The following is a 12,445-nucleotide window of genomic DNA, read 5'->3' on the forward strand; positions in this document are numbered from 1 at the left end:
CTCCCACCCACCAGCAGCCACACTGATCAGTGCCTCCCCCTCCCGATCAGCTGTTTCCTGGAGTGCAGGAGGCTCTGGGATGGAGGGGGAGGAGCGAGGGCACGGCAGGCTCAGGGGAGAGGGAGGGCAGGGCCTGTGGCAGAGCCAGGAGCAGTGAGCACCCCCGGCACACTGGAAAGTTGGCGCCTGTAGCTCCAGCCCCGGAGTCGGTGCCTATACAAGGAGCCGCATATTAACTTCTGAAGAGCCGCATGTGGCTCCGGAGCCACAGGTCGGCCACCCCTGACTTTGGGGGGTTCTCCCACGTTGCCCCTCGATCCCAGCAGATGCTACGTAAACTTCCACCAAGCTCTGACTGTCCACCTGCAGATCCCACCTTAACAAGCCCAAAGGGTGGTTGGGCAGCGGGTTGCCAAGGGCACTGCCTGGCCTGCTGACAGCAATGTCTCCTTGTGTTCCCGTCTTACTTACATCGCCAGCTCCCTTGGGCACTGACTCTGTTCTGCATTTGTACAGCACCTAGCACACTGGGGCCTGCTGCACGACTCCCAGCTGACATACAGAATGCAGCTGGGGAACCCCCTGGGCTCAGCCGCCCCTTTGAACAGGTGCCCAGAAGAGAATCCCTCCTGGAACAAGCTGTGCCCTGCTGGCTCTTCTGCAGGGGAACCAGGCAGCCCAGCTCTGATTCCTCTTCTTCCTAGTGGCAGTGGAGAGCTGGGCTGGCGAAGGATCAGCTCGGAGAACTCGGGGCGGAGATGGAGTTTTCTAGGGAGATTTTCCACTGAGTGGACAGAGCTGGGCCCATGCTAGCACTTTACCCTCCCCCTGGGCCATTGGAAAGGAATTCAGCTCACACACTGCTTCCAAATGCCAAGCCACCCCCCCAAACCAGGTTCAGCATGAATCCGAGCCTACGGCCACAGTGGAACCCTCCCCGCACACCCACCGAGCGACAGGGGCCAGACGTGAGCAGCCACTGGACAAACCATGTCCCGGACGTCCCTGGCCTCTGGAGCCAGCTGCGCTCGCATGGAGAGCAAAGCACCAAGAGCCTGCGGGCAGGTCACCAGCCTGCAACCACCACTGGCAAGTCGCCCCTTCAGGATCGCAGAGTCCAAGCCACCGGGGCCCACCAGCCCCGTCTGGGGCATTCCCCTCACCAGCCAGTCAGGGCAAAGGGCTTGTCTCCCATGGGAGGGGAGCAGCCAGAACACACTGGGCCAAAGCACAGACGTGACAATGTCCCACAGCGAAGGGCAGCCACAGCCTCGCACTTCCCATCCATGCTACTGGCACCAGCCCAGCCGGGCCCCAAGCCAAAGAGTCCAAAGTTTTGCAACCAACTTCTCCAAGTGCTGCTTGTGGGGGCTGCTGTGTGCAGACATGAGGGGCAGTGCAGGAGCTGGGCACTCCAGGAATGCCAACACCCCGCTGCCTTGTGTAGGCAGCCCCCAGACGACCTGCCATGTGCCTTCTGCTAAGCAGCAGGTGATCAAAGGAGCCCCCGCCCACAGCTCTAAGCGCAGCTCTGATCCCACAGAGCTTGGCTGGGGAGGCAGCGGTTGCCTCTGGGGTGGAGCACAACGAAGATGGCTATAACTGTGGGTGTGTTTGCAAACCAGGGCATGGTGCTGCCCCCATCTGAACAGCCTCCAGTTCAAATTCCATCAGTGCCAGCCTGGGAGGGAGTCGTGGCTGGTGATGGACCCCGTGGTGTGATCAACATTTAGATGTCATGGCCCTTCAAAGCCAGCTGTGGGGGGGAAAGGGCAGCTGGAAGGGCAGACGGATGCCCTCTACAGCCAGACCCAAGCAATTAGGGGTCCCAGTGGATATGGCACCTTCTCCCAGCTGGCCATACTAGCCTAGAGAAGACAAGGCTCTTTGCCCAACCAGTCCCCAGGGGGCTGTGTTTAATGGGCCAGCCAGCTCCAGAGAGGCCCTTGGTGGGAGATGCTGGCACTGCCGAGTGCCACGCCCGAGGGGCGGGAGGTGAAAAGCCGCTCATGAGGTGGCTTGGGACTCTGGGCTGAGCCAGGAGCCAGCACTCCTGGCATTAAATCCTTTCCTCAGCCTGCAGCGCGGTCACTAGGCAGTGACACTCCGGGGAGGGGGCGTATACTCAGCAGAGTAGCACAGGGAGAGCAAATGAAGCCATTGCTGTGGCACCCCAGGGCAATGTGGGCACTGAGTGACCTTCCCTGCTAGATGGGTATGACTGCCTGGCAGCCTCCCCTCCCGCCAAGACCAGCCGGAGCCAGCGCTGCACTCAGCGGGCGTCTCTCCAGTGTCCTCCTTGGGCTCAGCTGCTCTCGGCTCCTCTCTGGCTGCGAAGGGCTTTGCACCTGTCAGTCGCTGCAGAAGGAGAGATCCTGGCCAAGGGCAGGCAGGCAGCCCGGCGCCAGGCCAGCAAAGGACGCTGACTGCGGGGGAGCTGGATTCAGGCTGCAGTGGGCAAGACATGCTGGGCCTGATTTGTCCCCAAAGGAGCCCGTGTCCCCAGGGGCTTGACACCCAGGAGAGGTTTGTCCCAAGCAGCCAGGGTTACAAAGGGGTTTTCTTTGCAGTGGATTCAGAGCTGACCTTGGAGGTTCTTTGCCAGCAGGAGCCTCGTGGGGACTCCCCAGGCAGCCGTTTCTGCAGCGTTAGGGTCCAAGGCGCCCTGCGTGTCTCGCACAGGCAGACCCCCTGCTCCTACGGATGGGGATTCCTGGGAGCGCGGCCTCACCCGCCGCAGGCCCGATGGCTCAGGCAGGGGTGAGTCCAACACTAGCCAACCCGGCTCAGGCACCGGGGGCGTAACCATGGGGCCTTCATTCAGCAGCCAGCCCAGCAAATCCATTGCATGTGGATCAAGAAGATGGACAAGGTCTAATGTGATCACATGCAGCACCACTACACACCACTGCAGTCAGCAAGTCCCTTGCCAGCCTACCCTGCTCGCTGGGCCCGGGGCCATGCCAGCAGCCTGGCTCGCACTTAGGAGCCGCTGCCCAGCCAGAGTCACGCACACAGCCGAGAGAACCCGGCGCCAGAACAGCCCCCTCCTGCCATACTCCTGCAGCACCACACCCAGGAAACCAGTGGCACCATTCCAACCGCAACTCCTCTGACCCCCCAGCATGTCATCCCACAGCCCCCTCCCTTCCCCACCCTCCTGCTCCCGCTGCTCCGTCCCACATGGCTCCAAGCGCCCAGAGCGAGCCCTCATGACCAAACCCTGCCCGTGCAAACGCTCCTAAGAGGGAAGCCAGGGGGAAAAGCAGCCCCATGGACATTTGGACACATGGGTCTGTGCTCGGGCACTGCCCCCGGCCAGCTCCGCTCCCAGTCCATGCCCAGCGCTCAGCTGGCTCATTTGTGTTCTCACTGCACTGTCTGAAACCCTCCGGGGAGGGCAGGGAATGGGAGGAAGGAAAACCTGGAATTTCACCCCGTGCTGGTTGGGCTGGATTTGGCTTGATCAGAAGGAACCAGCCCGGCTCCCGCAAACCAGCCATGCCCTGATTCCCACCAGCCACCGGTGCTGCCGTGGGGGGAGGTCACATGTTCTGATGCCCCATCTCAGGGTTCGGAGCTCGCAGGGAGGGCCCTTGGGGCCCTGAGCCAGCACTGCGGGGCGTGGGCAGGGCCACGCAGCAGCTCAGCGAGAGCAGCGTGGGCGCGAGTGACAGAGCAGCACTGCCAAGAGGGGAATGAGTCACCCAGAGAGACCCCAGGGGGTAGGCAACCATGCCAGGCAGGCACGCACCACTGTGTCATGAGGCCTGGCAGGGTGACCTGCTGCAGGGCTGGGTGGTGCCAGGAGTGGATGGCACAGAATGAGATTTGACACCACTGTGCCATGAGTACCTGCTCCAAGAGATCCAGCTGGGTGCCCAGGGCATCCCGCCCAACCGGGCCAGCTCTGCAAAGACCTTCACGCATCTCCTTCCAGACGAGAGGCTGCTGGGCGCTGACACTCAGTGTCGCCAGGCCTCTCCTACCCATGTCCGCGAAGGGGTCTTTCAGCCTTAACCTCAGCCCCAAGGCGAGGCGCCATCTTGCCCTCCACCTGAAGTTAGCTCACCCCCACTCCGGCAGAGCGGGGCCAGGCAGGGGCAGCGCCTGGTGTGGAGGAAACACGATTGTTAGCAGCACTAAAAGCTCCTTCTCCCTGGTGTCCCCCCATTTCCTGTTCACACCGACAGGCCCCACGGCCCAGTCAGGTGGGGCAGCAGGGCACTTACGGAGCTCACCCCTTGACCTTCTGGGGTTCTGGCAGAGAGGGTGTGACTGACCCAGAGCCCCCCCGAGACCAAGCTTGGATGAAGGCTGAAGGTTAAACTGAAAGACAGCACAGCCCTGCATGTGCCCCCCCAGAGTACAGCCCTGCATGCCCCCCAGAACCTCCCCAGAGCACAGCCCTGCACGCCCCCCAGAGCCCTTCGAACCTCCCCAGAGCACAGCCCTGCACGCCCCCCAGAGCCCCCCTGAACCTCCCCAGAGCACAGCCCTGCACGCCCCCCAGAGCCCCCCTGAACCTCCCCAGAGCACAGCCCTGCACGCCCCCCAGAGCCCCCCTGAACCTCCCCAGAGCACAGCCCTGCACGCCCCCCAGAGCCCCCCTGAACCTCCCCAGAGCACAGCCCTGCACGCCCCCCAGAGTCTCCCAGAGCACAGCCCGTTGCGCTTAGAAATGGAATTGCCCTCAGCCCCTACCCCACCACACTCCCCCAGTGCGAGTGTAAGTTACCGGGGAGAAAACAGCTCCCAGGAGGAACATCACAACTATATATAACCTGTGCATACACCCCTCCTCCCAACGCACCCCTCTCCCCCGCCGATCTGCCACCCCCACACACAGCACTGCCAGCCCCAGCGTACAATACGCATGTGACAAGATCTCCACAAAATCAGGAATTGGCTTCAAATCATGAGGTTTAAAAACTCTCTTCATTTCCGTCACCTTGTCTCCTGAACTTTGAGTCAGGCGGGCACCTTCTGAGTGCTCTGCCCCTGCACGCTGGTTTCAAGCTGCCCAGCACCAGGAGGACCAGGAACTTTTTTTAAAAACTAAAGCAAGATTCTCGCCCCAAGACCTGACTCCTGGAGCTGGGGCTTGAAGAGAAACCAAAAACTGTGAGACTTTCTGAAGCACTTAGAGGAGAGGAAAGTGATCAGAAACAGTCAGCATGGATTCACCAAGGGCAAGTCATGCCTGATTAACCTAATTGCCTTCTATGAGGAGATATCTGGTGCCATGGATGAGGGGAAAGCAGTGGATGTGTTATTCCTTGACTTTAGCAAAGCTTTTGATACGGTCTCCCACAGTATTCTTGCCACCAAGTTAAAGAAGTATGGGCTGGATGAATGGACTATAAGGTGGATAGAAAGCTGGCTAGATCGTCGGGCTCAACGAGTAGTGATCAATGGCTCCATGTCTCGTTGGCAGCCGGTTTCGAGCGGAGTGCCCCAGGGGTCGGTTCTGGGGCCGGTTTTGTTCAATATCTTCATTAATGATCTGGAGGATGGCGTGGATTGCACCCTCAGCAAGTTTGCAGATGACACTAAACTGGGAGGAGTGGTAGATAGGCTGGAGGGTAGGAATAGGATACAGAGGGACCTAGACAAATTAGAGGACGGGGCCAAAAGAAACCTGATGAGGTTCAACAAGGACAAGCTCAGAGTCCTGCACTTAGGACGGAAGAATCCCATGCACTGTTACAGACTAGGGACCGAGTGGCTAGGAAGCAGTTCTGCAGAAAATGACCTAGGGGTTACAGTGGACAAGAAGCTGGATATGAGTCAATGGTGTGCCCTTGTTGCCAAGAAGGCTAACGGCATTTTGGGCTGTATAAGTAGGGGCATTGCCAGCAGATCGAGGGATGTGATCATTCCCCTTTATTCGACATTGGTGAGGCTTCATCTGGAGTACTGTGTCCAGTTTCGGGCCCCACACTACAAGGATGTGGAAAAATTGGAAAGAGTCCAGCGGAGGGCAACAAAAATGATTAGGGGTCTGGAGCACATGACTTATGAGGAGAGGCTGAGGGAACTGGGATTGTTTAGTCTGCAGAAGAGAAGAATGAGGGGGGATTTGATAGCTGCTTTCAACTACCTGAAAGGGGGTTCCAAAGAGGATGGATCTAGACTGTTCTCAGTGGTACCAGATGACAGAACTAGGAGTAATGGTCTCAAGTTGCAGTGGGGGAGGTCTAGGTTGGATATTAGAAAAAACTTTTTCACTAGGAGGGTGGTGAAGCACTGGAATGGGTTATCAAGAGAGGTGGTGGAATATCCATCCTTAGAGGTTTTTAAGACCCAGCTTGACAAAGCCGTGGCTGGGATGATTTAGTTGGGGATTGGTCCTGCTTTGAGCAGGGGATTGGACTAGATGACCTCCTTAGGTCCCTTCCAACCCTAATATTCTATGATTCTATGAAAACCCCACAAGACCCAGCAAGAGCTGACTGCACGCCCCGCCCCCCAATCCACTCACCACATGGGCATACGCACACCCCCTGCACGTGTGCACACACACACGCACCCCCTGCACGTGTGCACACACACACGCACCCCCTGCACGTGTGCACACACGCACCCATCCTGTATGTGTGTACACACACACCCACACACCCTGTACATGCGCGCACACACAAACACACATGCACCCCCTGTACATACACACACAACTCCCTCTATGCACCTGCACACCCAGCTCGACACCCAGCAAACCAATACTCCAGCTCAGCACGGGGACCCACCCCCCCCTTCCTGCAGCCACACCCTGACACCCCCATTAGCACCACCCCGGTTTCTCTGGACCCAGGGCTTCCCAGGTGCCCGAGACCCAGCCCAGTGGATTCGGGCCAGTCCATGAGCTCTCTGGAGATGGGCCCCAGGTCCGGGTGAAAGGGAAGGGATGAGCTGGGGTTTAGGTCTGGCTGCTCCTAGGGGCAGATCCTCCAGAGAGCTCGACACACCGGGAGTGGCTCCTTTGGCAAACCCGCCCCAGCTGCCAGCACGGAGCAGCTGGACATCCGGCCCCGAGCCTCTCAGTCGGAGCGGCTGGTACGTAGTGCTTGGGAAACCCTGGCTCTGGGCTGCAGAGAGAAGGCGCCGGACCCCCGCCCCACCCGGTGCCACGAGCCAGCAGAGCTCTCCTGGCTGCAGCACCGCTGCACGCCAGACGCGGGTCCGGCCCAAGGAGAGCAGCAGGGGATGGATGGAGGCACTGGAGAGAGAACACCCCATCCTGCTCCCACGCCTGGCAGCACTGGTGCGGTGGCAGGAGACGCTAGCGCATCGTCCCCGGGGCAGGGTGTGAGCGTGGCTCTGGGAAATGTCAGTGGGGTGATTTCTCCGGGGAGGGAGATCAAAAGCACCTCGCCCACCCTGCAGCTCCCCCTTTCTCTGGCTGTGCAGCTGGCTGCTTGTCCTGGTTCCAGAGCGACTGGCCTGGCCCTGCCTGCAGCTAGAGAACAGGCCCATCTCTAGGTCAGAGCAACCAGATCGTCTCCGCCGAGCTCTGCCTGGCCCCACACACGGAGCCCATCACGGAACGCAGCAGCTTCCCAGCTCACGGGAGCCTGGGGATCAGTGCCACAGGCAGAGAACAGGAGGGACCCAGGGCACTAGCAATGGCAGGGCAGTGGGTCAGGGAGATGTCCCACAATAATCCTGGCAAGGGACCCACACGCTGCAGAGGAAGGCAAAACTCCCCCAAGGGCCCTGCCAATCTGACCCCTGCAAATCCTCTCCTGCCAGCACCCAGGCTGACCCAGTAGGCCCTGGGCACATGACAAAAACCAGCCAAGCCCCTGAGAGAGAGAATGCGTGGTGCCACCTCAGAGCCCTGGCCCACCTCACCCAGCGTCCCAGCTCTAGGCCTGACACTTCAGAGGACGGAGATTGAAAAAAAACCCTCCCAGAATATACTGTAGGGGGGGGAAGGAATTCCTTCCTGACCCTGCCAGTGGCCAATCAAAACCCTGAAGCATGAGCATTAGAAGATAAGATGTAAACCAGAGGTGAGCAACAGGCTGCTGAGCGCTGCCCCCCACCATCCAAGCAACCCCTCGTACAATTGCATGCACAAATGTGACCAAAAATCAAGGCCTGCGCGCTGACCCCTTCCCCCCCGATGCTCATTACACGTTCCTTCCAGAGTGGTGCCAGCTGCAGAGCTGCAGCTGCACAAACAAAGGGGCCAATGCCACAGACTACACCAGCTCTGCTAGAAAACTCGGGTGCGGGGAGCCTGGGAACAGGAAACCAACAAGGCCCGAGGGCTCTGGCAAGCAGCAGAGAGGCAGGATTCCGGAAAAGCTGTCCACGCGGCTGGCCCTGCAACGGCCAAGGGTGAAGCAAAGTGCAGCAGGTTTGTATGGAACGGGAACTCATGGGGCCTCCCCGCTGATCACTGAGAGACAGGCGCCGAGGGGCAAAGGCCCCCCAAGACTTGAAATGGGTGGGGGGGAAGTGCCGATGTAACAAATTAATACAAAGCAACTCAGCAAGAGGGGCAGAGGAGCACAGTGCCAAGCAAACGCCGAGACAGCCAGCAGGGAACTGAGCCCCACGGCAAGGGGAGACACTGCAGCAGCCTCCCACAACTTGGCTCGGGGCGCGAGACAGAGACGCTTGGGCAGACGGTGTGATGGAAGTACAAAGAATGGGACTGTGGGGGAGAGGAGTGTTAATGGAAAGTCAGCGTGCAAGGGGTCCGGGGGCCCTGGTGTGCGAGTGTACGTGCACACACTCACTGGCAGGCCAGGCTCTGTGCGTGCATACGGCATGTTGCAGGAAACATGGGCGTGCAGTGCGTACACTGGGTGCCAGGTGCTGGGTGCGGGCGGGGGCAGGCTGCACACGGGTGTACGCTGAGAGCCCGCATGCCCACAGCCAGGCTGAGCGAGTGGATTAGACGGAGCCAGGCCATGCAGGTTGCGCCGGTCGATCGCTGTATGGTCCCTGCGTGTGCCTCTTGGGGGGGGGGGGGGGGGGCGACAAGAAACACGGTAAAAAGCAGGGGAGAGGGGCAGTTTGTTTGCACCCAGGCAAGTTCAGCAGCAGCCTGAGGAAAGTCTCACCATAGTTCTGCCAGTGATTCTCAATCCCAACCCACAGCCGCCTGCTCATCCAGCCCCCCACAGCTTTGCCAGTGCCCCTCAATCCCGACCCCATGCAACAGCACATGCTGGCTAGAGGCTGATCTAACTGAGCACAAAGCATCAGCCCTGGCCCGAGGGCAGGGGGTGGCTGGTCTGAACCAGCCCATTTAGCACCACCCTCCCTGATGCTGCCCAATCCCACTACTGACACCAGTACCCATAAAGCACCGAGAGCAGGAGGGAGGGGCAGCCCAGAGCAGGCTGAGACCCCCGGTCCAGGCGGCTTGTGCAATGCAGCACTTGATAAAGAGCGTTCCCGACCCCAGCAGTCCCATAGTCTGCCAGTGGGTATTGCCTGACATAAGCGAAGAACCAGGCTCCCACCTTTATGTGAGTCTTGTGCGCCCAGCACCTTCCGTTGTCAAACCCCACGGTTAGCACAGAAATGCCACGCTGAGCTGCAGGCTAGGATCCAGGGCACCTGGGTTTTATTCCCGGCTCTGATATCGATTCCCTGAACGCCCGGGGACAAGCCACCTTCCCCCCGTCAACAGGGACTGAAAATACCAAACCACCTGGACAAAGTGCTTTGAGATCCTCAGAGAACAGGGGCAGGCAGCCTGGAGCTTCGCCTGGCTGGGAGAGAGCAGCACTACCCTCGCAAAAGTGGAAGTGACTCTGGGATGCAGATTGGGAAGGGATCACTGGGCACCAGCCACAGCTTCTTCCTCCCTCCTTCACCTGGCAGGCACCAGCTGTGCTAATGCTCTGCGGGAACCCATCCAGTAACTCAACCCTACACAGCCCAATGCAGGGCTCCTCTTGATGGTAACAAACACACAGATCAAGGTCACAATCAGGTCGGAAACCCAGCACACACACCCATCAAGGAGCTGCACCACACGGAGACAAGGAGGTTTCAAACGCTCCTTTCCCCAGTGGTCCATGTGCCACATTCCCCCATAATTCTTGCCAGCTGTGGGAGCCCAGCTGGGCACACTGCAGCTCTGGAGGACAAGGAAAGGCCTGACGGAACATTTCAGCCCATTCTCACACCCTGGAAATGTCTCTTCTCTGTCACGTTCCCCCTGCCAAGCCCAGCTCCACCAGCCCAGAACAGCTGTGTGCACTTCAGCAGGCATCGCTGGGGGCTGGACAAGGGAAGCCAGCCCTGGCCTGACACACAATGGGAAGCCAAGTGCTCCGATCTGCAGCAGGCCAGATTTCACTGGGCATTTGCCCTCCTTGTTGTGCAGGGAGGAGGTGGTTCCTGGCCAGCTCATGGAATCAGAGGGGAAAGCAAGTCCTTTCACCTCTAGGCCACCGGTTTGAGTCCTGTCCAGAATTGTAGCCACAGAGCTGCCCTGGGGTGAAGTGAATTGGGGAACTCTCGCTTCAGCGGATCCAGAGCTGCCAATGAGTGAATGGGCCAGAGGTCTGGGACTCGCCTGGGCCCTGCAGAATGTCCTGAGCATTATAACCCTGCTGGCTCTCTATGGGTCCCCCTGGGCTCAGCAGATGCTGTCTGGGACCCACGTCCTGGCAGAGAGACCAGTAGTCAAAGTACCAGCCATGGGGGCCTTGTGCAAGCTGCCACCCGGTCTGCATGTGCCCATGCTAGGAACCCTCATCCTGTGCATGCCAGTGGTGGCATGGTAGCACTAGCAGCAGTGCATGCCTGGCATAGTGGGCACAGCTGGCTAGTCAGGACCAGCAAAGCCATCCCCAGCTCTGCTTGAAGGGTGCTAACTCACAGTGGTACTACAGCGCCCCCTCTGGACCATGGGCTGCATGCAGAGCTGCTGGTTCTCACACCCCACTAGCCCATGGAGGCTAGGCTGGAGCAACGCAGCAGGGAAGCAGGGTCGCTCTCCCCGGCCCCAGAACTCACCTTCCTGAGGCCTTGGGGCAGATTGAGCCTGGCAGCGTCACCTGCCCTAGGGGCTGTGGTGAGCCTTGGCACAGGCAGTGCCAGCAGGCGCCTAGATGCATTGTGTCTGAGGAGCAGTTGGTGCCAACGTGCCAGCACCCGCAGCACAGCTGGATTCCTGTCCCTAAGGCAACAAGCCCTTTCCACGCTGCACCCGGGACTGCCGTGGGTGGGACACCCCGGGGGTGGGGTGGGGGCTTCGCTTCCCCTGCCCATTGCGTGGGAGGTGGTAACATGGGTCCCCTGGGGAGCTCCAACCCCTGCAGTTTCAGGGGCTGTCGGCTGTGGGGAGCGCGGGGGAGGGGGGGTCAGGCAGATCCACCCACAGCCCAGCTCAGAGAACGGAGCCTGCGAACACCCCCAAATCCAAGCCCCGGCCTCTGCCCGCATCTCGGGGCGTGTCAGCCCAGCGGGCGAGCCGCACTGTCCGTGTGGGCAAAGACGGGAAACTAAGGCACGGGGAGAGGACGCGACTTGCCCGAAGCCGGGGGTTGGTAGAGCCGAGAAAGGGGACCCAGGAGTCCGGGCTCCCTCGGTCCCTGCGAGCAGCCGCCGGAGGGGCCGGGGCGGGGGGTCTCTTACCGCAGCAGGCGCGGGAGGCTCCCGGGAGCACAGCCGGCGATGCCAAGCGGGGTCTCAGCAGCAGCGGCGGATTGGAGCCGAGCCGAGCCGTGCCGTGCGCTCCCCGGCGCAGCCGCTGCGGCTCTGAGCCGAGCGAGGCAGAGCCGGCGCGTCACGTGACCTAGCCCAGCCCAGCCCGGCGCGGGCGCTGCCATTGGCGCGCGGGCCCTGCGCCCCCGGCCCCGCTGCCAGCCCCGGGCCACGGGCCACAGCCTCGCTCCGCGGGAGCCAGGCTCACCCGTCCGTGCACGGCCACGCCGGCTGCCCCTGCGTGCCCCGAGGCGACCCAGCCCGCCCCGGCGTCACAGGGCGGGCACTGGGCACTGGCTCGGGCCGATCGCTGTATGCAGCCATTGGCACGGGCCAGTCTGCCCTGGGAGCTGGTTCGCACCAGGGCCCCAGCACGGGCCAGGGTGCAGGCCACCAGAGTCCCACCGGTGGGATGAGGCATAAAACCAAGGCCATTAAAATCCCCAGGCACCTTCCCCTAAAGCAAGCACCTGGGCCAAACCCAGCTCCCTCAATCCCCATTGCGTTCAGTTGGACACAGCGTCCCATATCCTGGGCAGTGCGTTGTGGGCGACTCGACAGGTGCCCTGCTCTCACCCAGAGGCAGCTGCATTTCGGGGGCGGGGGCTCACACTCTGGCTCTCTCCGAGAGAGCAAAATCGTGGCAAGGAGAAGGGCCCTGATCCTATGAGGTGCTCAGCACCCACTGCCATCAACAGGGAGAGGGCACTGAGCATCAGGCAGGCTGGGGAGGCTCCAGGTTGGAAAGATAAAGGCCCTGGCCCGT

At 60.7% G+C, this 12,445-nt stretch overlaps 1 protein-coding gene across 3 annotated transcripts in view; it reads right to left on the reverse strand.

Moving 5' to 3' along the window:
* RAP1GAP (RAP1 GTPase activating protein) overlaps positions 1 to 11,712 on the reverse strand; it is a 185,412-nt gene extending 173,700 nt beyond the window's left edge. For 2 of the 3 annotated variants that reach the window (XM_054009445.1, XM_054009444.1), the window contains exon 1: positions 11,611 to 11,712. The gene's annotated coding sequence lies outside the window, so the exon portion shown is untranslated. The remainder of the gene's footprint in view (positions 1 to 11,610) is intronic. The other variant, XM_054009446.1, reaches the window with a different exon arrangement.
* Positions 11,713 to 12,445: the final 733 nt, after the last annotated feature.

Source organism: Malaclemys terrapin, chromosome 19 (assembly GCF_027887155.1).
Source record: "Malaclemys terrapin pileata isolate rMalTer1 chromosome 19, rMalTer1.hap1, whole genome shotgun sequence".
In the NCBI taxonomy this organism is placed as follows: domain Eukaryota; kingdom Metazoa; phylum Chordata; order Testudines; family Emydidae; genus Malaclemys; species Malaclemys terrapin.